This window comes from Sorex fumeus, unplaced genomic scaffold (genome assembly GCF_029834395.1).
Source record: "Sorex fumeus unplaced genomic scaffold, SorFum_2.1 ptg000044l, whole genome shotgun sequence".
Lineage (NCBI taxonomy): Eukaryota > Metazoa > Chordata > Mammalia > Eulipotyphla > Soricidae > Sorex > Sorex fumeus.
Window position 1 is genome coordinate 12150884 of NW_026606101.1, and position 23058 is coordinate 12173941.

Genomic DNA, 23058 nt, shown 5'->3' on the forward strand with positions numbered 1-23058 from the left:
AATATTAAATTAACTGTAGCACTGTCCTCCCGTTGTTCATAGACTTCCTTGAGCAGTCCCAGTAACATCTCCATTGTGAAACTTGTTACTGTGTTTGGCAACAAGGGCTAGAAATTGGTTAAGAGGTAGAGCATAGGCCCTGGGTTGAACCACTTGAACCACCAAAAAAAAAAAAAAAGCAAAAATCAAGAGAAGTAACAATAAAGTATCAAACTAACAGAAAATAGAGTTAAATCCCTCACAAATTATGACACCAAGGAAAACGATTAGAATAATTGCTTCACATATTGTTGAATAGAAAATAAATATTTCAGAACATTGGCATCAGGTAAAGCATCACATCCTGAAAGAAGAAAATAACACAGCCACCTCGGATAGCAGTCAGTCTGTGTAAACACCATATGGTCTGCTAATTTAATCAAAAAGAACCTCAGAATTTACTTTTCCATCCTGCAGATAAAAACGAAAATAATGTTGCTAGAAATATTTTAGAAATTGTTTTCCCACCCCCAAATGTCTAATAAAACCCTACAGTACCCAAGCTTTTCCTCTCTTTTCAAATTTCTCTTTGAAAGCATAAAAACACTTCATAGGCAATCTTTAAAATAACTGATCTGGGGATCAGGGATGTAACCAGCAGCAGATCCCAAAGGGACAAAAAAAAAAAAGCAAATAGCAACATCAGCTCAAATCCAGGCATTTTCATGCTTTTTGATGTTGTTTTGGTTTGACTTTAGTTTGGGGGCCACACCCAATGGTGGGAGGGGGCGGGGGGATGACCATGTGGTGCTCATGGTTGAACCTAGACCTCCCATATGTAGAGCAGGAGCTCAGCTCTAGGAGCAATCTCAAATATTTTTCAGGTGTCTTTTAAAACCAAGCATTACTGGACCAGGAAGATGGCTCAAAGGTCTGGAGCTCACGGTTTCATGTGGGAGCCCCAGGTTTAATCCCTTGGACTGCATAGTCCCCTAGGCACTTGGTACAAATTATATGAAAATCATTACTACCAACCATCACTCTGCCAAGTTCAAATCCTCTAGCCTACAGTATACCAACAACAAAGTTCAGACCTTCACCATTTCTTGCTTAGACTACTACTTAGGAATCATCTCTGTCTGTCACTGTCACTGTCCCCTCGTTGTTCATCGATTTGCTCGAGTGGGCCCAGTAACGTCTCCACTTTGAGATTTGTTGTTACTGTGTTTGGCATATTGAATACATCACGGGTAGCTTGTCAGGCTTTGCCGTGCAGGTGAGATACTCTTGGTAGCTTGCTGGGCTCTCCAAGAGGGGCAAAGAAATCAAACCCAGCTTGGCCGGGCTGGCTGCACGCAAGGCAAACACCCTACTGCTGTGCTATCGCTCCTGGCTGCATCTCAAGATAATTAAGGAATCATTTCAAGATAATCTAATTCTAAAGTTTGCTCTCATGATATTCATCTTTTACCCAGAAACCTAATGTCAGAAACACCAACCAAGGTTGGGAATGTAACTCAGTGACAGAGGACGTGTGTGTGAGACTCTGGGTTTGATACTCAGTACACACAGGCACGTGCAAGCGCACACACACCCCACCACAATAACAAAAGAAACAAAGAATTTTTTGTTGCTGTTTGTTTTTTTGGGTCACACCCAGTGATGCTCAGGGGTTACTTGGCTTTGCACCCAGGAATTACTCTTGACAGTGCTCGGGGACCATATGGGATGCCAGGAATTGAACCTGAGTCGGCTTTGTACAAGGCAAATGCCCTATCCACTATACTAGTGCTCTGGCCCCTACTTTGAGGGGACACCCAGCATTGGTTAAGGTTTACACCCAGCTCTGTGCTCAGGTCACTCTAGCACTCGAGGATCACTCCTGGCAGCACTTTGGCGTGCAGGGGATCAAGCCCGGATCAGCTACCTGCAAGATAAGTGCCTTATCCTCTGCACTCTCTCTCTAGCCCGAGACCATTGTCAATATAGCAATCTGACATGTGTTCAAATGACAAACGTGGTTGGACTGGATAAATGTGAGAGTGTAGCAGGTAGGGCATTTGCCTTGCATGAGCCCAATCTAGGTTCAATCCCTGACAGCCCATATAGTCCTACAAGCCCACCAAAAGTGATCCCTGAGCACAGAGCCAGTAGTAAGCCTTGAGCACTGCTGAGTGTGGTTCAAAACAAAAATAAAATAAAATAAAATAAAATAAAGGTATGGGGACCAGAAAGATGTTCAATGGGCTGGAGTGCATGCTTTGCATACAGGAGGTTCAGTTCAAGCTCCATCACCAAATGGTTCCCCAAGCACTGTCAAAGGAACCCAAAGCACACAAATACAAAGAAACAAAAGGTATGAAAGAATTTCTATCTAAACTGGAACCCAGGGGAGGGGGCTGGAGCAACAGTGTAGTGGGTAGGGCATTTGCCTCACACAAGGCTGGCTCAGGTTCGATCCCCGGTATCCCATACAGTCAGTCCCCTGAGCACATTTCAGGGTGCAGAGCCAAGAATAATCTGAGCATCGTCGGGTGTGACCCCCAAAAGCAAAAATAAATAAATGAAATAAACTGGAACCCAAGGACATAAAATAATGTTCATGTGGGAGAGTGGTAGTTAAATATCTAAAGCACAAATGCATTAACACTGAAAACATGAGATCTAAGCTGCAACCACTGAACTTTGTAACGTTTTCTCAATGTGGCAGGCAGGAAGGGGAGGCCCATGAAGTGTGAGAACACTGGTAGAGGGAAGCTGACCCTGGTTGTGGGACTGGTACTGAAATATATCTCTAAAACTAAACTATTAAGAAATTAATAAATCATGGTTCTTTACATTTTTTAAAAAGTTGTTTTTAGAAAAAAGAATTTCATATAATTTAGACCTCAAAAAATCAAAGCTTAAGAACTCAGAGACTGATTCATGATAAACGCCAGATTTACAGAAGATCTAAATTTAACTCCTGAGCAATGAACATGTGCCAAGAATCCCTCTCTCCTCATTCTTAAGCCAATGAACTTAACTTCTTGGACTCCATCTGTACTTCACCTTCTGCACTTCTTGCCCACGAATAAAATCTGCTTCTAATCCTCAACAGGTTAATCAGTTTGAGTTTGCAAATTGCAATATCTGAGAAATCAACCAAATCTGGGTCTGATCTCTCCAGTCTCCCTAGGAAATTCTAAAACTCCAAATTTTAGAAGGTAATGAAAGGAAAGTGGGAAAAGAGGGGAAAAAAGTTTCCCAACCAATAATGGCTTTAACTTCTCTAAATATGATTAAGTTACCATTTAGCCAAGTTCAAAATACTGAAGTTGTTACATGAAATGTTAGAATTACTAAATAACTTAATTTAAAATGTTGTGAAGTCCAGATTTTACTTTAACATTGATTGCTCAGCTAAATATTCGGCTGCCAAAAAATCTTAGTCATGACTAGTCTTGGTTATCTTACTACTTACTTAGATGGGGTTTTGTGTGTGTGGGGGGGGGTGGGGGGGTGGGGAAGGAGCAGTCCATGCCCGGCAGAGCTCAGGGCTTACCTCTGGCTTTGAGTTAAGGGAATCACTCCTGGTAATGCTTGGGACTGAATCCAGATTGGCTGCATGAAAGGTGAGTGCCTTACCACACTGTACTATTTCTCCAGTCCTCTCACTACAGACTTGTAAAGCTCTGATGTACACCTGACTTTTACCAGACTGGATTAGTGACTTTATTAAAATCACAATACAATTCATTAGCAGTCAATAATAATGCAATTAAGGGGCTTAAGCCAGTCTGTTAAGGATTAGACCCTTGATTAAGATGAACCAGAACACATACTTTGTTTACTGCTGAAGGAATAAATGCAGGTTACCAGTCTCCTAGATGTTGATATTTATCCTAAAAAATGATACAACTGTGCAAATATGTGAGGTATATAACAAAACAATGCAGAATGAAATAATCTGGCTACTGTCAGTAGCCTCGGGATGGATGGCTCAGTGGCAAAAGCAAAAGCTCAGAGATTTTCATCTCCAGCTCCACCTGTATGTGTGCCCACATGTGGTGAATGTGGTCCCTGCAACTCTGCTGTTTCAGGTCCTTAAAATGGAGTGTGTGACATACTCTGCAAGCACTAGAACTGAAGCATGAAACCCTTGGCAAGAATCACAACTAAAAGAACTGTGTGAGCACCAAGGCATGTGGCAAGCTATAACTATAACGAGAATGCATGCAAGTTCCACAACTGAATGAGTGTAACTCCTGGCAAGGATGTGCACAACATCCTTGTGTGCAACCTTAACGAAAACTGAAAATAAAAGTGTGAGATTCCCAGTGAGCACTACAAGTATGTAACTTTCAGTCCCAGTTGTCATAGCAACAATTAAGGTGGTAAGGGGGTAGAAGGTGAAGATGATCAACCAGGGAGATGTTTAAAGAAAATAAATTCCTTAATAAAGATCTTCACTACATTAATAACTTAGGGCCAAAGAGATAGTTCAATGAGCTGAACTGCATGCTTCACATGAAGGAGATCTAGGTTCACTCCTGGCATGACATGATCCGCAAAGCACTGCAAAGAGTGACACCCCCCTCCCCGCACCAAGTCAGAAATAGTCCCTGAGCTTTGATGGGTGTGGCCCAAAAACCAAACCGAAAAAAAAGGAGGGGGGGAAGAATTGTAATTGCAAGAAGTGTTCCCACAAAATGTGTGCTTTTTAAGCAAGAGATAGTACAGCAGGTAAGGTGCTTGCCTGGATTTGATCTCTGGTACCCCATTGTCCTCCAGGAGTGACCCCTAAGTGCAGAACCAGGAGTAAACCCTAAGCATCGATGGATGTTATCCCCAAACAAAAACAAACAAAAAGTGTATTTTAAACTAGGTCCCTTTCTAACAAACTGGAACCTGATGAACTTATAAGACAAATGACAAATGTTTTTGCATGCCCCTCCCCCTGTGGCCTACTGGGCTACAAATCTGCTTCAACGTTATGGCTGTGATATGAAATATTCAAGGCAGTAACTAAAATTTTCCATAAAAGTCCATCTAGTGTAAAAGCCTTACTGTACAAAAACAGATTCACCTTCAAACATTCACAAGATTTACTATTCCACGTATGACACTCTGGTTTTTAAACACTGAACACTTAGGAGGTGGTAAAGGGGTAGGAAGAGGGTGTAATTAGTTTTGCTTGTAAAACGTTCATCACAGTTGTAGTGCCAACTGAGCTATACAGGCTGTTGGGGGTCTAATAGATTTCAGGGTATTATAGTTTGAGTAATAGAGGTGGGGGTTGTGATGGAAATCAATAAATGGCTACTACTTCTTTGCACAGACCCATATGGAAGTAATCAAGCGCAAGGGTGGCAGCTGGGACCAATAACAGTCACCTGCAGTTGAGGGACATGGGGGTTTCAGATGGGTTTTTAATGCTAATTTCCTACAGAAACAATGAGCTAGAAAGAGCAGAGTAACAGACGAGGCCGGATGAGGCAGGATGAAGAGAGACCAGCCAGAACAATGGCTGCACCTGGTGCTGGGAGCAGAGGGACAGAGCCGGCACGCGCCCGGCGGCAGCGGAGGGCACATCTGTCACCCTTAAAGTGGCCCATCCCCCAGTTCTTCCAGTAGGGTGAGTAATCCAAGGTCCCTACACATGAACAGCTTGCCACACAGCAACAGGTTTGAGTTTTTAAGGTTGCTGCATCCTCTGCATGCACCCTTCTCTCATGACTAAGAGTTAGCTAAGGGAGTAAGGCTGGCTTCCTGTCAGTCTGAGGAAAGACTGAAAATACACGAAAAAACACATTTTTAACTAAGTCTTTTATTGTGGTCTCAGTGTTTAGAGAATCCAAGAAAAATCAAGTGCAAGACAAACCTTACTGAGTATTCATGCATTAAGTATCAATGGCTTGTTGCTTTCTAATTTAATCCCTAGAGCCCACAGTTAAGTTTTTTAACTCCTAGTTTAAAGGTAAAGGTAAAGGTAAAGGCCCTCCCGTTGATCGTCGATTTGCTCGAGCGGGCCCAGTGACTTTATTGTTACTGTGTCTGGCATATCAAATACTCTCGGTAGCTTGCCGGGCTCTCCGAGAGGGGCGGAGGAATCGAACTCGGGTCGGCCATGTTGGCCGCTTGTAAGGCGAACGCCCTACCCGCTGTGCTATCGCTCCAGCCTCCTAGTTTACAGGTGAGAAAAAATGGGGTTTAGAACTGAAAGATAAATTAGGTCATGATTACATAGTCTAATGCCAAAGCTTAACACAATATTGTCATTGCCTTTTCTTCACCTGTATTAACTACCATAAGCAGATGAAAATACAAATTCTATCTACTTCAGAACTCCAGCTAAGAAAAGGTAATTGCAAAGGTCAGAGGGATAATACAGTGGGTAGGGCACTTACCTTGCACATGGCTGGCCTGGGTTTGATCCCCAGCACCACATATGGCCCACAAGCCCTGCTAGGATTGATCCCTGAGCACAGAGCCATGAAAAAGCCCTGAGGACCACCAGCTCCCATCCCAAAAGAAGACAACAGCAAGAACATGCACATATATCCTAGACTGAATTGCACACTACCCCCTGCCTCAACTAGGCACCTGTAACTCAGGACTGAATAACATTTTCTCTGGCTTTTGCACTAAACCAGCATTCTTTGACCTTTATATACCAGTCAACCTATATAACAGGACAATTATAACCAGAGTAGAAGACCAGTGTTTTCACTTTCTACACATGCAAACTGGCACCAATCAGTGGACTGGTGGCTGAGGATCACTAGTTTAAACAAAGCAGAGTTACTTTCTGCAAGTTGTGGCAAGCTTCAGAAATATATATCTATCTCCGTTTTAAGTTTCCTAGCACAAATGCTTTTAAAAGTCATCTAGCTCTTAAAAGCTGTTTGGACTGTCAGCCAGTAAGAATATAAAGAACAGTTACAGTAGGTTATTTTTCTGCATGATATAGCCACCACTAATGTTTGTACAAATTGACTTGAACTTGAAACAAAAAAATTAAACCCACACAGTCAATATCAAAGAATCTTTAGAGTTTCCTGGTATAAACCTTAAGTTTATGACAGTGGCAGGGGGATATGCATGTATGTGGAGACATATGTCAGAAGTAAACATTTACTCTTCAATCGGAAAGATAACAGCTAGACCTAACTAAAAATATGGTAGATATTAGTGTTTCTATGCCTTGAAAAAGTCTAACTTAAGGCACTGGCATCTAATAGAAAGTGAACCTTTCCAACGATCCACTATTCTTCCAAATCCTCCTGTTCTTATATGTTTGCTTTTTGTTTTTTTGAGTGAGAGCACCATTGGCTGGGGGATCAGGGGACCAAATTGGGTGCCGAGGAGCAAACCCCGGTTGGCCACAAACAAGGCAAGTGCCCTACGCACTGTACTATCCCTCCAGACACAGTTTTTTAAAAAATATATTTTATTGAACCTCTAAAATATATTTTTGGTCACATCTAGGAGTACTCAGGGCTTACTTTTGGCTCTGTGCCGAGTGATCATGCTTGGTGGTGCTTGGGGGACCATACATGGTGCCTGGAGACTGATATGGTGTTGGCTCATGCAAAGAAAGGGTCTTAACCCCTACACTAAGCTTCCAATCCCTTTCTAAGTTCTAATCAGTTGCTATCAAACCCCTCATGAATATTCCAATTGTTGGCAGTTAATTTCTAGGACTTACTTTTGAACATTCGATCTCCCCTTTAAGGCATTTTCTACTTTTACCTTATGATGATATATAAGAAACCAAAATTATGTAATGTAAAATGTATGTTCCAGAAACTCAAGACAATTCCATGTAAGCTCAGTCATCAACTAAGGTATCAATTTTTAATTTTTTTTTTTTGAGAGAGGGTGGTTACAAGGCAAGTGCCTTATCCACCTTTCTCTCTCATTGACCTGTGGTTTTAAATTCTGAGTCAAGCAGACTCTTTACTGTTTCATCACCCTCCCCTCAAGATTCCTTATTATAAAATAATGCTTTTGATTAGATTATGCTTAAAATCATTTCCAATCTTAATTTTTTTATAGTTCATCAATGAGGACTCCTGAGCACTTCTAGAATAGTCTAAAATTACCTTCAATGAAATAATTCAAATAATCTTTCAGATCCACTTAAATCCTTCCACTTGTATAAAAGAGTCATTCAAACTAAAAAGCATTCTTTCCTGATGTTTCAGAGATGCAATTTAAATGTCATTATCTTCCTTTTCATTGTACTGATATTACTAATAATTTCAGTCCAGTATGAAAATTCTTGGTCGGGTCATTTTGGGAAATCAATTTAAGATGTTTCTTCTCAGAATAATAAAGCTTTAATACTTTCACAGTCTTACCTTCAACTCAAAGGTATGTGATTGTTGGGACTGGAGCAATAGCACAGCAAGCAGGGCGTTTGCCTTGCACGGGGCCGACATGAGTTCAGTTCCCAACTTCCCACATGGTCCTCTGAGCACTGCCAGGAGTAACCCCTGTGCATTGCCAGGTGTGACGACCTTCACCCACCCAAAAAAAAAAAAAAGATATGTGATTATCTCAGTAACAAGCAACTGCTCTTCTGAACTATGTGTTCCTAGTTTATTTGAGTCAGCCACATTTGTTTGCAGTCAATGGATATTCACATAGTAAAATTCATATAATTTTGTTTGATTTTTTGGCCACACCCGGCAATGCTCAGGGCTTACTCCTGGCTCTGTGCTCAGGAATTACTCCGGATGATGCTCAGGGGACCATATGGTGTTCCAGGGATCAAACCCAGGTTCAGCTGCATGCAAGGCAAATACTCTACCCTCTATACTAGTTCTCAGACCCCTCATATTTTTTAATTCTACTTGAAACATTACTCTAAAAAGTGTTCCTAGAGCAAGGTCAGAAATGTACCTCAGTGGTATAGAGTATGCCTTGCATGTATGAGGTCTTGGCACACGACATACAAGTAAGTATTTATAATAGATCCATAAAGTGGTATGCAAATCTCTTCTGTGGCCCTTCACTGTGGGCCTCTGCCTACGTTAGGGCCCAGTATTAAGTATTTCTCTCAAACTCAACTTAGAATAATGTCTCCAAGGGTTCAAAGAAAACTGCTTGTGGGGCTGGAGCAATAGCAAAGTGGGTAGGGTGTTTGCCTTGCACGCGGTCAACCCGGGTTCGATTCCCAGCATCCCATATGGTCCCCTGAGCACCGCCAGGGATAATTCCTGAGTGCAGAGCCAGGAGTAACCCGTGTGTATCGCCAGATGTGATCCAAAAAGAAAAAAAAAAAACAAAGAAAACTGTTTGGTCACTTAAGAAATATCATGTACAGTTGGGAATGATCACTCTAGAGAAAAACGAGTGCTGAAAGTAGGTAAAGGGACATACATGATAACCTTTCAGTGTCTAATGCAAACCATAATAACCAGAAGGAGAGAGAGCCAGAGAATAAGCGAGAAAGAGAGAGCATGCATGCATGAGGGAAAAGGAGAGAGAGAGGGGGAGAGAGGAAAAGAGGGAGCGAAAAAGAGGGAAGAGGGAGGGAGGGAGGGAGGGAGGGAGGGAGAAGAAGTGCCTGCCATAGAGGCAAGATGGAGAGGTGGGAGGGAAACTGGGGGCACTGGTGGTGAGAAATGTACACTGAAGGTATAGGGATGGGTGTTGGAACATTGTATGACCGAAACCTAATCATGAACAACTTTTAAAAAGAAAAAAAGTATCATGTGGGGCCCCAGAGACAGTATCATGGGTTAGGCGTTTGCCTTACTTGCAGTCAACCCAGCACCCCCATATGGCGCCCCCTCAAGTTTGACAGGAGTGATTTCTGAGCCAGGAGTAAGCCTAGAGTACTGCCAGGTGTGGCCCCAAAACAAACAAAAAATTATCACCTAGGGCTAGAGAGACAGTACAGCAAGTAGTGCGCCTTGCATGTGGTGGACCAGGGTTGGATCTGCAGCATCCAGTGTGGTCCTCTGAGCCTCACCATGAGTGATTCCTGAGTGCAAAGCTAGGATAAGTCCTGAGCATCGCCAGGTGTGACACCAAAAACAAAAACCAAAATGTGTGTGTGTGTATGTATACACACATATATAACATATATATCATAAACATTTAACATAAACTCTATATCCTCTCAGATATTATAACAAGTTCCCAAATATGTTAAACACACATACATCTATCAAAACACAAACCTGTAAATTCTTACTAATTCATCTAGTCATTTGGCTTAAAAAAAAAAAAACTGATAAAAATGTTCCCCACAAGAAACTGGAATACAAAACTGAAGAAATTAAATGTTACTGTACTGTCCACTTAAATATCCAACCAACAGAAGTAAGGTTAATTTTAAGGAATCAAAATTTGGGGGAAAACTAAATAGTTGTTTATACAATGAGTGTAATTCATGGGTACCTCAGTCATGTTGGTTCACTTTCTGAAGTTCTTCTGTTCTGGTATACTATAACGGTCTCATTTACATTACAATGCTAAGGATGCTGTTCAATTTTTTTATAATCACAATGAGGTTTAACAAAAATAATGTGTAATATTTGTTTTAAAAATAGAGAGATCTGGGAGGCAGGTACAATGAGAGGAGGGGTGTCCTGAAAACTACAATTATAGACTCATTCTTAGGATGAGAATTAAAATTAAAAATGCAAATGTTTTAAAAACCAATGACAGCAGACTAATGAACATCTGAAAACTTATGAAAGTAACGTGTATGCCTTCATTGTGCCGCACCAATTCCCCCCAAAGTAACACAAGGCAGGAAGTTCACAAAAATAAACTCAATGACAGTAAACAGATTGCTTGGGAACAGAGCATTTACTAATGATGACTCTACAGTATATGTTAACTACCAAACTCACACTCATTTCATAGTTAATCTGGTTTTGGAAGTCTAGGAAACATTAATACAATGTTCAGAAGTAGCAAAAAGCTAAATTACCCACTACAAACTAAAAAGGACCATAGAACACATTATATACACGTGGGTTTACTGCATCACAAAAGTGATTCAAACTCACAATTCAACTCAGATCTGTTGATGTTAGCTATTTATTTCATAAGTAGAAAGTAAACAGGAAAAACAGCAAAGGGATAAAAAGTAATGAAAATACACTGAATTTAAATGCATCAAAATTGATATGCTTTTTAGTGATGATATCATCTTCCAGCTGCAATTTGCTTAAATATATTGAAATAAAGTCTGGAAAAAGAGTATTTTATAGGCCATCTTTTTTTGTGCATACTGGAGGAAAAAAATTTACCTCAAAACATCACATTAAGACTCAAATTGGAAAGCCTTACAGAAATATATGTAGGATTTCTCCCTACTCATAGTATTCACACATTACATCTAACTGGTTTCCACTTAATAAAGTATAATATACAAAATGAAAGTGATAATTCACATACATGAACAAAGCAAAATATTTAAAAAAGCGCAGCTAAAAGACAAACTATCAATATCAAAAATATTCAGACTGTCATAATGTGAAGTAAGCGAAAGCTTTGAGGCAGAGAAATGCCCATTTTGATCCCCCAAATTAGATTAAAATGTACTTACCCCAAATGTCCAAATTATAACAATCCAGAATATGAATATACCAAATATATTTCAAATAGATGCTTAAAAGCGTCTCTTTTTCTCCTCCTAATCTTCAAAGCCCAATCTGAAACCAGCCTCCTTCCTTCTTTCATTAGCTGGACATGTGTCAGCTCTCTCACATCTGCGATTTCTCACTGACTAGAGCTGCCTGTCCCATTCCAGGGAAACACAGATGGATCCCAGATGGGAAGGTCCTGCCAAACAGACCAGCTCTTCACCTTGCCAGAATCCCCAGATACAGTCAGTTTCTCTGTCTCTTTTTTTCTACCTCCCTCCTGCTCCCTTCTCCCTCCACTACCCTCCTAACCCTCCCAGTTACCAGGGCTCTTTGCCAGCTGATGTCACTAAGTACACACCTCCCAATGGCTCCTAGCCAATCTGACATTAACTTGTTAAGTACGTGTAATTTGTTTATGGTTGACAATAACAGCAAGGATACTGTGCAAAACCTATCTGCACGAGTCCCTAGTGGAGTAACATGTAAAGATTCACATACACAGAGACTCATGTTTGGGGAACATTCAAAGGTTTAACAATTACGATTTAAAGTCCTATGTATTGTCTGGTTCCTGCTATTGTTTAATAGCTTCTGCTCTTAGAGCCAGTTTTTAAATCCTAGGTAAGATTCTTAAAATAAATTATTAAAAATCTGCTTTGAACACATAACTGGATGAAAAATTTAAAGTTGCAAATTAATTTGGGGAATATAAACAGAAATGTATGTAAATGATTCACACAAGCTGCCTCTCAGATCCAAACTTGGTAGCACTGCAAAACTGGCACGTGATTAAAGTAAGACAATGCAGGCAACATGGTTCTGATGCTTTTGAAGATTATAAATGAAAATGGGGACACAATGCAAGACAAAATTTAAAGCAAAGAAAATATGAATGAGACAAATAACAACGTTTATCATTAAGGAGTGAAAATTTTTAGAACTATAATGGAGGGTGGGAAGGAACCAGGGACATAGGTGGAAGGAAGTTGACACTGGTGAGGGATTAGTGCTGGAACAATGTATACTTGAAACTCAACTATGAATAATGTAATAAATCACGATGCTATAGTAAATTGTGTTGTGCGTGTGTGTTTGTGTGTGTGTGTGTGTGTTTTTAAAGGAAGTATAACAGAGAGAACGCAGAGAGAAGAAATGAACCACTCAAGGTCAGAGCTTAATCATTTATTCCCTTAAATACCTGGCATAACATACTCAATTTCTGCTTAATGAAAATTAATCATACAAAACTGAGTGTTGGTTGAAGCAATAGCACAGCGGGTAGGGGAACCTGAACTGAACGTGGCCAAAGTGGTTCAATCCCCAGCATACTATATGGTCTCCCAAGTATGCCAGAAGTGATCCCTGAACAAAGAGCCAGGAGCAAGCCCTGAATACCGCCAGGACCCCAAACAAAAATAAAGAAAACTGATATTGTCAAAATAATTAAATATTGGGGCTGGACTGATAGCACAGCCGGTAGGGCATTTGCCTTGCACGCAGCCGACCCGGGTTCGACTCCCAGCATCCCATATGGTCCCCTGAGCACTGCCGGGAGTAACTCCTGAGTGCAGAGCCAGAAGTAACCCCTGTGCATTGCCAGGTGTGACCCAAAAAGGAAAAAAAAATTAAATATCTAAGAATATACTTCAAAGAAAGGTGGACTATACAATGAAAATTGTAAAGCACTGTAAGAAATGATACCAAGAAATAAAGACATCCCATTCTTATTGATTAGAAGAATCAACACTAATAAAATACCCATCCTTGGGGAGGTAACAAAGGAGCTAAGCTACTTATTTTACATGTGGCTGATCAGATTCAATCCCCAGCACTACAAATTGTGGTCCCCCCAAGAACCACTAGGAGTGATCCCTGAGCACAGAGCCACAAATAAGTCCTGAGCACTACAAGGTGTAGCCCTCCCACAAAACAAAATTTTCATCCTACCCAAAGCAATTACAGATTTAATGTAGTATCTATCAAAATTCCAAGGCACTCTTCAAGGTCATAGAACAAATATGATTGGAATTTGCATTGAAACCCACTCCATACTACCAAAGCAATACTGGGGAAAAAGATAGGTGGTGTGATGCTGACTTTAAATTATACTATAAAGAGAGTAATGAAAACAGTATGGTACTAGACAAAAATATAAACACAAATCAGTGAAATAGAACTGAGCCCAGAAATAAATCCATACACATATGGAACTTCATTTACAACAAAGAAGCTGAAAGAATACAATAAAGAAAACTCTTTTTAACAAATGATGGAAAAGCTTCATATACATACATTTATAAAAAAAAAAACCTGAAACTAAATCACTATCTCACACCATACACAAAACTGAATCCAAAATGGATTAAAGATTTAAATCTACTACCTAAAATCATAAATACATAGAGAAATACATAGGCAAAACACTACAATATTGGTTTCAGTGATGACTTTGGGGACTTTAACATCATGGGAAACAAACGCAAAAATACACATTCTGCACAACAAAATAAATCATCAGCAAAACAAAAAGATGTCCTACTGAACAGGAGAAAATAACTGCATAAAGGGCTGGAGTAATAGTACAGCAGACAGGATGCTTAACTTGCATATGGTAAACCAGGGTTTGATTCCCAGCACTACATATGGTCCCCTGAGCTCCATCAAGAGTGACCTGAGCACAGAGCCAGGAGTAAGCCCTAAGCATCCCTGGGTATGGCCCAACACCTCTCCGCAAAAAGAAAAATTATAGAACTGCACTTCTCTGTATCGTTCCAAGCGATAGCACAGCGGTAGGGCGTTTTCCTTGCACGCAGCCAACATGGCCGACCTGAGTTCAATTCCTCCGCCCCTCTGGGAGAGCCCAGCAAGCTACCGAGAGTATCTCGCCCGCACGGCAGAGCCTGGCAAGCTCCCCGTGACGTATCCGATATGCCAAACACAGTAACAACAAAGTCTCCAATGGAGACGTTACTGGGCCCGCTCGAGCAAATCGACGAACAACGGGAGGGCCTTTACCTTTACCTTATAGAACTGCACATCAGAAAAGAGTATCCAAGGTATGTAAATAATTCCCAAAACTCAACAATAAAAGGGCCGCAAGATAATACAAGGGGGAAGGTACTTACCTGACATGTAGCCCACCCAGGTTTTAAATCCCCAGCATCACATACAGCCCTCTAAGATTGCCAGAAACGGTCAATGAACTCAGAGCTAGGAGAAAGTCCTTAGCCCAGTCAGGAGTAGCCCAAAGAGTAAAATATATACACACGCAAAGAAAAAACCTTCAACAATAAAAAATTAATAGTAATAGGTGCTGAAGCTATATAGTACGGGGTAAGGTGTTGTATATGGCTGATCCAGGTACCCCATATGGTACCTTGAGCCCTACCTGGAGTGATCCCTGAGCACAGACCCAAGACTAAGTCCTGAGTAGATCTGGGTGTGGCCAAAAATCATAATAGCAATAATTTCATCATAAAAAGGGAGGAAGGGATGACCAGTTACTTTGTCAAAAAAGACACAGAGAAGATCAATAAAACACAGGAGAAAATGCTCGTCAACAATTATCATGGAAGGGGCCAGAGTGACAGTACAGCGGTAGAACTTTTGCCTTGTTTGATCCCTGGCATCCCATATGGTCCCCCAAGCACTGCCAGGAGTAATTCCTGAGTGCAGAGTCAGGAGTAACCCCTGAGCATCGCGAGACCCAAAAAGCAAAAAAAAAAAAAAAAAATCAGGGAAATGTAATTCCAAAATAGAATGAGGGCTCGAGAGATAGCATAGTGGGTAAGATGCTTCCCTTGCATGTGCCCGACCCAGGTTCAATTTCTGGAAGCCCATATGGTACCCCCAAGCTAGCCAGGAGTGATCTCTGAGCACAGAACCAAAAGTAAGCCTTGAGCATAGCCAGATGTGTTCCCACCCTCCCCCCCATCAAAAAAAAAAACCTACATGAACACAGATTAGGAATGAAAGCCTTCTCAGGAATAATCTCTCAAAGTGCTCAGGACTTACTCCTGGCATGTTTGGGGGACCATACAGAGTATTAGGCTCAAACCCAGGTCAGCTGCACGCAAGGCAAGTACCCTACCCACTGTACTAGCTTTCCAGCCCTCAATACTATTATGAGGGGACTAGAGACGGTAGTGTGGGGAAGGTGCTAGCCTTGCATGAAGCCAACCCAGGTTTGATCCCTAGCATACCATACAGTCCCCCAGCACTCCCTGAGTGCAGAGCCAGAAGTAACCCCTGAGTATCGCCAACTGTGACCCAGAGCCAAACAAACAAACAGAAAAATTATTATCACAGGGACAGCAAGCTTTAACCTGCTTACTAAAGTTCACTGGAAAAAGACCGTGCCTGTTTCTTTACACTGTTTTCTCTATAGCTGCTTTCCCCTTACAACAATAGAATTTGGACAGATGATGTCTTTGGAAGCCAAAAACATTTACTGGCTGGCCTTTTACAAAATACCAGAATTTAGCAAGAATATTTTTACAAAGACACAAACACAGTGAAGCAAATCTTAGGCCAAGTATAGGAGACAAAAAAGCAAACAAATATAGTTTCTGCCCACAGTCTTTTGAGGCTATATGTTATATAAAAAGCTTACAAAGATGTATGCATAATAAACAGTAAGTACTAGGAAAAGATGAGAACTAAGGGCCTAGAATAGGGCAGAGGGAGGTTGATGAAGGGTTTATTATATATAAGTACTATCGAATGAAGTAAAACTTAAAGAGATGAGAAAGGAATTAGATTTTTTTTAAAGAAGTTAATGAATATTTCAATTACTTCAGGTAGAGAGAAAAGAATGTATAGAAAAATAAAAATGAACACTAATAAGAATTTTTTAAAACATTTTAAAGAACAAGAAAAAGAAAAAGAATGTATGAGAGAAGATGCATGAAGACCTGAAAGTAGTGTTTAGACAACATTACTGGTAAAAGGAAGATTCATTACAGTTAACAAGCAAAGAACAGACTACATAGTTCTGTTGTGTTGTAGGTAAACAATATAGGCCAATTTGTCTCAACAAACTATCAAATGATTTATCAAACTACTTTCAGTACCTAAGGGTTAGGGGCCAGAGTGCAAGTGGGTAGGGGTATTGCCTTGCATGTTGCCAACCCAGATCAATCTATGGCACCACATATAGCCCCAAAGCACCACCAGGAGTGATCCCTGAGCACAGAACCAGAAGTAACCCCTGAGCACAGCCAGGTATGGGCCCAAAACAAAACAAAATACTAAATATAGGGCTGGAGCAACAGGACAGTGAGTAGGTCACTTGCCTTGCAGTGGCAAACCAGGGTTCAATCCCTGGCATCCCATTTGGTTCCCCGAGTACCGATAGGAGTAATTCCTGAATGCAGCTCCAGGGGTAACCCCTGAGCACTGGGGGGGGGGGGGGGGGAGTGTGGGGGAAGGATGATAAAAACAAACAAAAAAACAAGTTAAAACCCTAAAGAAATGTTCAGACTTTTATTTATTTTATTTTAATTTTTACTAGTGAAACACCATGAGGTACAGTTGTAGACTTACAAATTTTTGTGCTTGGGTTTCAGTTATACAATAATTGAGTACCCATCCCTCCACCAGTGCCCATTCTACACCACCAATGATCCCAGTATCCCTCCTACCCCCTATCCCCCCATCCCACCCTGCCTCTGTGGCAGGGCATTTACTTTTGTTCCCTCTCTCTTTTTGGGTGCTGTGGTGTGCAAAAGAGGCATTGAGTGGCAATCATGTTCAGTCTATAGTCTACTTTCAGCATGCAGCTCCCATCCTGGGAGGATCCTCCCAACACCCTTTCTTTGGCTCTCCCTTCTCTATCTGAGCTGCCTTTTCACCTAGCGTGTGTGGAAGGCCTCCAAGCCATGGAGTAAACCTCCTGATACTTATCTCGGCTATTCTTGGGTGTTAGTCTCCAATTTTGTTACTTTATGTTGCCCAGATGAATGCAATCTTTCTATGTCTGTCTCTCTCTTTCTGACTCATTTCGCTTAGCATGATACTTCCCAGGTAGTACCTCTTGTATGTAAGAAATGTTTAGACTTTTAAAATATACCAGAGTATGGAGGGTCTTCCTTTTCAGATCAAATTATAGCAAACATTCCCACCTCACATTCCCACCCCCTAAGAGGTGGGGATGTAAACACCCCACTATGCTCAGGGATTGCTTCTGGTGGGGCTTAGGGGACCATTTGTGGTGCCAGGGAGCAAACCCAGGTCAGTCACATGCAAGGCAAGCATCAAACCTGCTGTACTATCTCTCTAGAATCTACAGCAAAGATTTTAAGAGGCATTTCTCTTGCAATTCAGGGCGCTGTCCAATTCAGCTACTAAATTAATTAGCTAAGTCCTATGTCAAGTCAGAGGCCAGGATTAAATGATATAATTGTTCCTACAGCTTTCTTACTTAAGCTTCCATTTTCATTTTGTCTTTAAACTGATTCTACAGTGTGAGGTATGGGAACGATGCTGGAAAGAAGCTGATTCTCAGTAGCCTGTGGTGTTTTATGCATGTAACCCTGCCACTATCAATACTGTAAGTCAGAGTACCTAAATTCTTAAAGCTTTAAATATAAAATATAAACTTATTCTCCAGATAGCAATTAAGTTAAATAACCTGAAAATAATAAGGTAAGACTTTTCAGAAACAAAGTAGATCCCTATTTTATTAATAAAAATTTCATAATTTGCTTGTTACTTGCATTATATAATATTACAAAGTTTGCAAGAATGTTTTGTCAATTTTTTAAAAAGAGAAGCAATCACACTCACAAATGATCTTGAAAACAAAACTGAAAAACAATTCTCTTGATGTTTAAGTCATGGGTCCTTATGGGACACAAACCAGACAGGAGCAGCTGTGGATCATCATTTAAAATCAAGAATTCAATTTAATTGTAATAACTGATTTTTAAAAGTTGATAGATTAGAGATACAAAAAATAAATGAAGCAGGAATTTTCATTTGCTAAAACAAATTACACATAACCCTTTAAGATTCTTATCCTGAGAATAAGAGATAATATTTAGTTATTCTACCAACCTATTTCTTACACTCTGAACTCTTCCCTCAATATAAGCTCTTTTTAGGGCTGGAGAAACAGTACAGTGTGTAAGGGTGCTTGCCTTGACCTTGTATGCAGCTGACTGGGGTTCAATCCCGGCGTCCCATATGGTCCTCTGAGCACTGTCAGGAATGGTTGTGTGTGTGTGTGTGTGTGTGTGTGTGTGTGTGTAAGCTCTTTTCTATATTCCCTTTTATGTTACCCATCTGGAAAATTAATCATGTCACAGGAGTTTTACCTCTGGGAGAGATGATTTTCAAAGCAAGTAAGATAGATATGATAGTCACGGTCACGGCGGTCCACGGTCCTCCCGTTGTTCATAGATTTGCTCGAGCGGGCCCAGTAACGTCTCCATTGTGAGACTTGTTACTGTGTTTGGCATATAGGACACGTCACGGGTAGCTTGCCAGGCTTTGCCGTGCAGAGATATGATAGTAATACTTAATAATTAAAACATTAATATTTGTGTTTTGTGGGGTTTTTTTTTGGTTTTTGGGTCACACCCGGCAATGCACAGGGGGGGTTACTCCTGGTTCTGCACTCATGAATTACTCCTGGCGGTACTCAAGGGACCATATGGGATGCTGGGGATCGAACCTGGGTCGGCCACATGCAAGGCAAAGGCCTTACCCGCTGTGCTATCACTCCAGCCCCAAAACATTAATATTTGGGGTCAGAGAGACAGTACAGCAGGCAGGGTGCTTGCCATGGCACATGGCAGACCTGGGTTGGATCCCTGAAGTTCCATATGGTGCCTCTATGCACAGCCAGGAGTTAATTTCTGAGTGAAGAGCCAGGAGTAACTCCTGGGCACTGGTGGGTGCGGCCCCAAAATAAAACAAAACAAAATTAGGGGCTGGAGCAGTAGCACAGCCGGGTAGGGTGCTTTAAAAAAAAAAATTAATGCTTAAGTTTTCAGTTACCCATTGACAATATTATTTCAATTTGCTGTTGTTTTGGGTTCACAACCAATAAAGCTTGGGGGAACCACATGGTAAAGGAGACTTGAACCTAGACCTCCTCCATGCAAAGCATACTCTTCAGTGTGTTGAGCTCTCTGACTCACTTTTAGTACATTATTCTGAATCTCCATTACCTGCCTCTAAGGCTGGGAGAATGTCAAAATCCATAAATTCAAAGCTTATTTGATGAATAAATTACAATATGCTATTTGTTAAAAAATAAATTTAGGGGCTGGAGCAATAGCACAGCGGGTAGGGCGTTTGCCTTGCACGCAGCCGACCCAGGTTCGGTTCCCAGCATCCCATATGTCCCCTGAGCACCGCCAGGAGTAATTCCTGAGTGCAGAGCCAGGAGTAACCCCTGTGCATTGCCGGGTGTGACCCAAAAAGAAAATAAATAAATAAATAAATAAATGTAACAGAGTAAGATTCTTTATTCTAGAACCGCAAAACATCAGCTAAAAAAATCTGCACCAAAACCTCTATTTAATAAAATAGGCAAAGATATAGTCTGAAAACTATCTTTTCTTATTAAATTCACGGTCACGGTCCTCCCATTGTTCATCGATTTGCTTGAGCGGGCCCAGTAACATCTCCATCATGAGACTTGTTGTTACTGTGTTCGGCATAATCGAATACGTCAGGGGTAGCTTGCCAGGCTCTGCTGTGCGGGCAAGATACTCTCGGTAGCTTGCTGGGCTCTTCGAGAGGGGTGGAGAATCGAACTCGGGTCGGCCATGTTGGCCGCTTGTAAGGCAAACGCCCTACCGCTGTGCTATCACTCCACCTCTATTAAATAAAACATTCAAATCAAATTATATCCTCATCAATCATTTTTATGAGTACTATGGATTTTAAATTAAAGAAAACATTTACTGGAGGAAGAATCACACACAATGATACTTGGGGGACTATGAGCTGCAGGGATCAAAACCAGGAGTCCTGCATGCAAGCATGCACTCCAGTCCTTCGAGCCATCTCCTGGGCCCCTAAAATGGCAAAAACATTTAATAACTTATTTGCAAATAACTGAAAATTACTAGCCCTGGTTTTCCCAAATATTTTTGCTACCCCTGTCCTATTCCAAATAAGTTACCATTCATCCAGACCAAGGATAAATCTTAGTGGTAGGTCATACAGTTTTTAAATAACAAAGTCCAATGTTCTGTCCCTTAGTACCAAAAATAAATCATCCAGAGATATATACCTATTTGCAAGTGCAATATAGGGCAATATATGTCAAGTCATTAGGATACATTACCATCAAGAAAATGTTATATGAGGGGGCTGGAGAGATAGCATAGTGGGTAGGGCATTTGCCTTGCACCTGGCCGACCCGGGTTCGGTTCCCAGCATCCCAATATGGTCCCCTGAGCACCATCAGGAGTAATTCCTGAGTGCAGAGCCAGGAGTAAACCCTGTGCATCGCCGGGTGCGACCCCTCCCCAAAAAAAAGAAAATGTTATATGAGTAACAAAACTGGGTGTTCAAATTCAGGTAAGGTCTAACTTAGGTCAGTTATATACTCAACCTCTAGTTTATAAATTTAAAAACAAATGTCTTTGATGTGTCTTAAATCATAACATGATCCCTAATGACTATTCTATCTCCTGTTGACTCTAATCTTTCAGAAGATTTAAACTAAGCAAGCTGATCAGCAGTTATCTAAGTAAATCTACAGAGATGTGCTGTACAGGGGCCACTCCTTTAGACTGAGTTTTTGAAAAAACATCTGTAAGACTAGGACATTAGCTCAACGGCTGACCCTGAATTTGATCCCTCTAACCACATGCCCTACTCTCAGCAACACCAAGTACTGCCTTTGGGCCTCTAAAAACCACTGAATGTGGTCTTGGAAGTTCCCAGAAATGACGGTCAGAAGTAGTACTATATCTGGGCCTGATAACTGAACCATTCAAAGTATCACAGAGGTGTCCCCAAAGCTCCTAAAGAAGGCCTCGTCCTCAATAATTTTTTTTTGAATTTCAGAATTTCTTTTTTTTGTTGTTGTTAATTTATTGAATCACTGTGAGAAAAGTTACAAAGCTTTCAGGTTTAAGTCTCGGTCATACAATGATCAAACACCCATCCCTTCACCAGTAATTATTCTTCATCACCAAGAACCCCAATATACCCCCCTCTGACCCCTCCCGATGCCTGTGAGGCAGATGATTTCTACTTAAATCTCTACTTTGATTTCATTCATTATTTCGACAAAAGATGCACCATTATTGTTTGGAATTTCCCCCCAACAATCAGAACTGCTGAAAAGGCATTGTGAAATAATTTGTTTTCTATTGCTGGTTATGAAAATCATATGATAGTCATGTGGCCGCTACTGTGGCTACGTGATTTTGGATTTCTGATATTTTACTAATTAAGTCTGGAGGGATTTCTGCCAAGAGCTGGATAATTACGAGATTGGTTTGTGTGCCTCTGGTTCCATGGCTGTGCCGCACAGCTGCTCGTGGGGGGCAACTTGTAGCCTCGGTACGGCGTGAAGCTCAATAAAATTTAAAATGTAAGTTTTATTGATATAAAATTTACCCATTTAGGGGCTGGAGCAATAGTACAGCAGGTAGGATGTTTGCCTTGCACGTGGCCAACACAACCTAGGTTCAATTCCCAGCATCCCATAATGTCCCCCGAGCACTGCCAGGAGTAATTCCTGAGCATTGCCAAGTATGACCCAAAAAGCAAAAAAAAAAAAAAAAATTTACCCATTTAAAATGTACAATTCAACAATTTTTAGTAAACTTATAAAATTATTTAATCATCACACAATCACATTTCATAATACTTCCATCATTTCAAATGGTCTATTATGTCCATTTAAAGGAAATTCCAATTATACCCACAGTCCCAGGAACCTGCCAATCTGCTCACTCTGTCTCTATTCTCAGCCATTTCACTTAATACATGGAATCTGTATTTTATTTTATTCAGTAACTGACTTTTTAAATTTAGTATAAGGTTTCTGAAATTTAGCTCTACTATAGTACAAGTAATTTTTTTTTTATTGCTGGGTAGTATTGCATTGATAAATATTTGTTCACCAGGAGAAACATTTGGATTGTTTCCAATTTTTGATTTTTGAGTAACACTGCTGGGAACAACTCAATACAAGTTTTAAATGGTTGTTTTTGACAACTTTGCAGGGTAGGGATATAGCTCCATAGTAGAGGGCATGATTCATATGAGAGGCGCTGAGTTCAATCCCTAGCAAGTTCCCTTTCAAAAAAAAAACCAAGAGTATTAAAATAATTTTTAGGGGCCAGAGTGATAGTACAACAGGTAGGGCGTTTGCCTTGCATGCGGTCGACCGGGGTTTGATCTCTGGCATCCCATATGGTCCCCCAAGCATTGACAGGAGTAATTCCTGAGTGCATGAGCGAGGAGTAACTCCTGAGCATCACTGGGTGTGACCCAAAAAAGGAAAAAAAAT

At 40.8% G+C, this 23058-nt stretch overlaps 1 protein-coding gene across 4 annotated transcripts in view; it reads right to left on the bottom strand.

The window, feature by feature from the left end:
* Positions 1-23058, bottom strand: part of CBFA2T2 (CBFA2/RUNX1 partner transcriptional co-repressor 2) — a 115433-nt gene that overhangs the window by 59084 nt on the left and 33291 nt on the right. Inside the window, exon 1 of one of the 4 annotated variants that reach the window (XM_056121284.1) lies at positions 11534-11636. The exons of the other annotated variants lie outside the window; for them this stretch is intronic. The gene's annotated coding sequence lies outside the window, so the exon portion shown is untranslated. Of the gene's footprint in view, positions 1-11533; positions 11637-23058 lie in introns of those variants that run through there. 4 annotated transcript variants of the gene reach the window in all.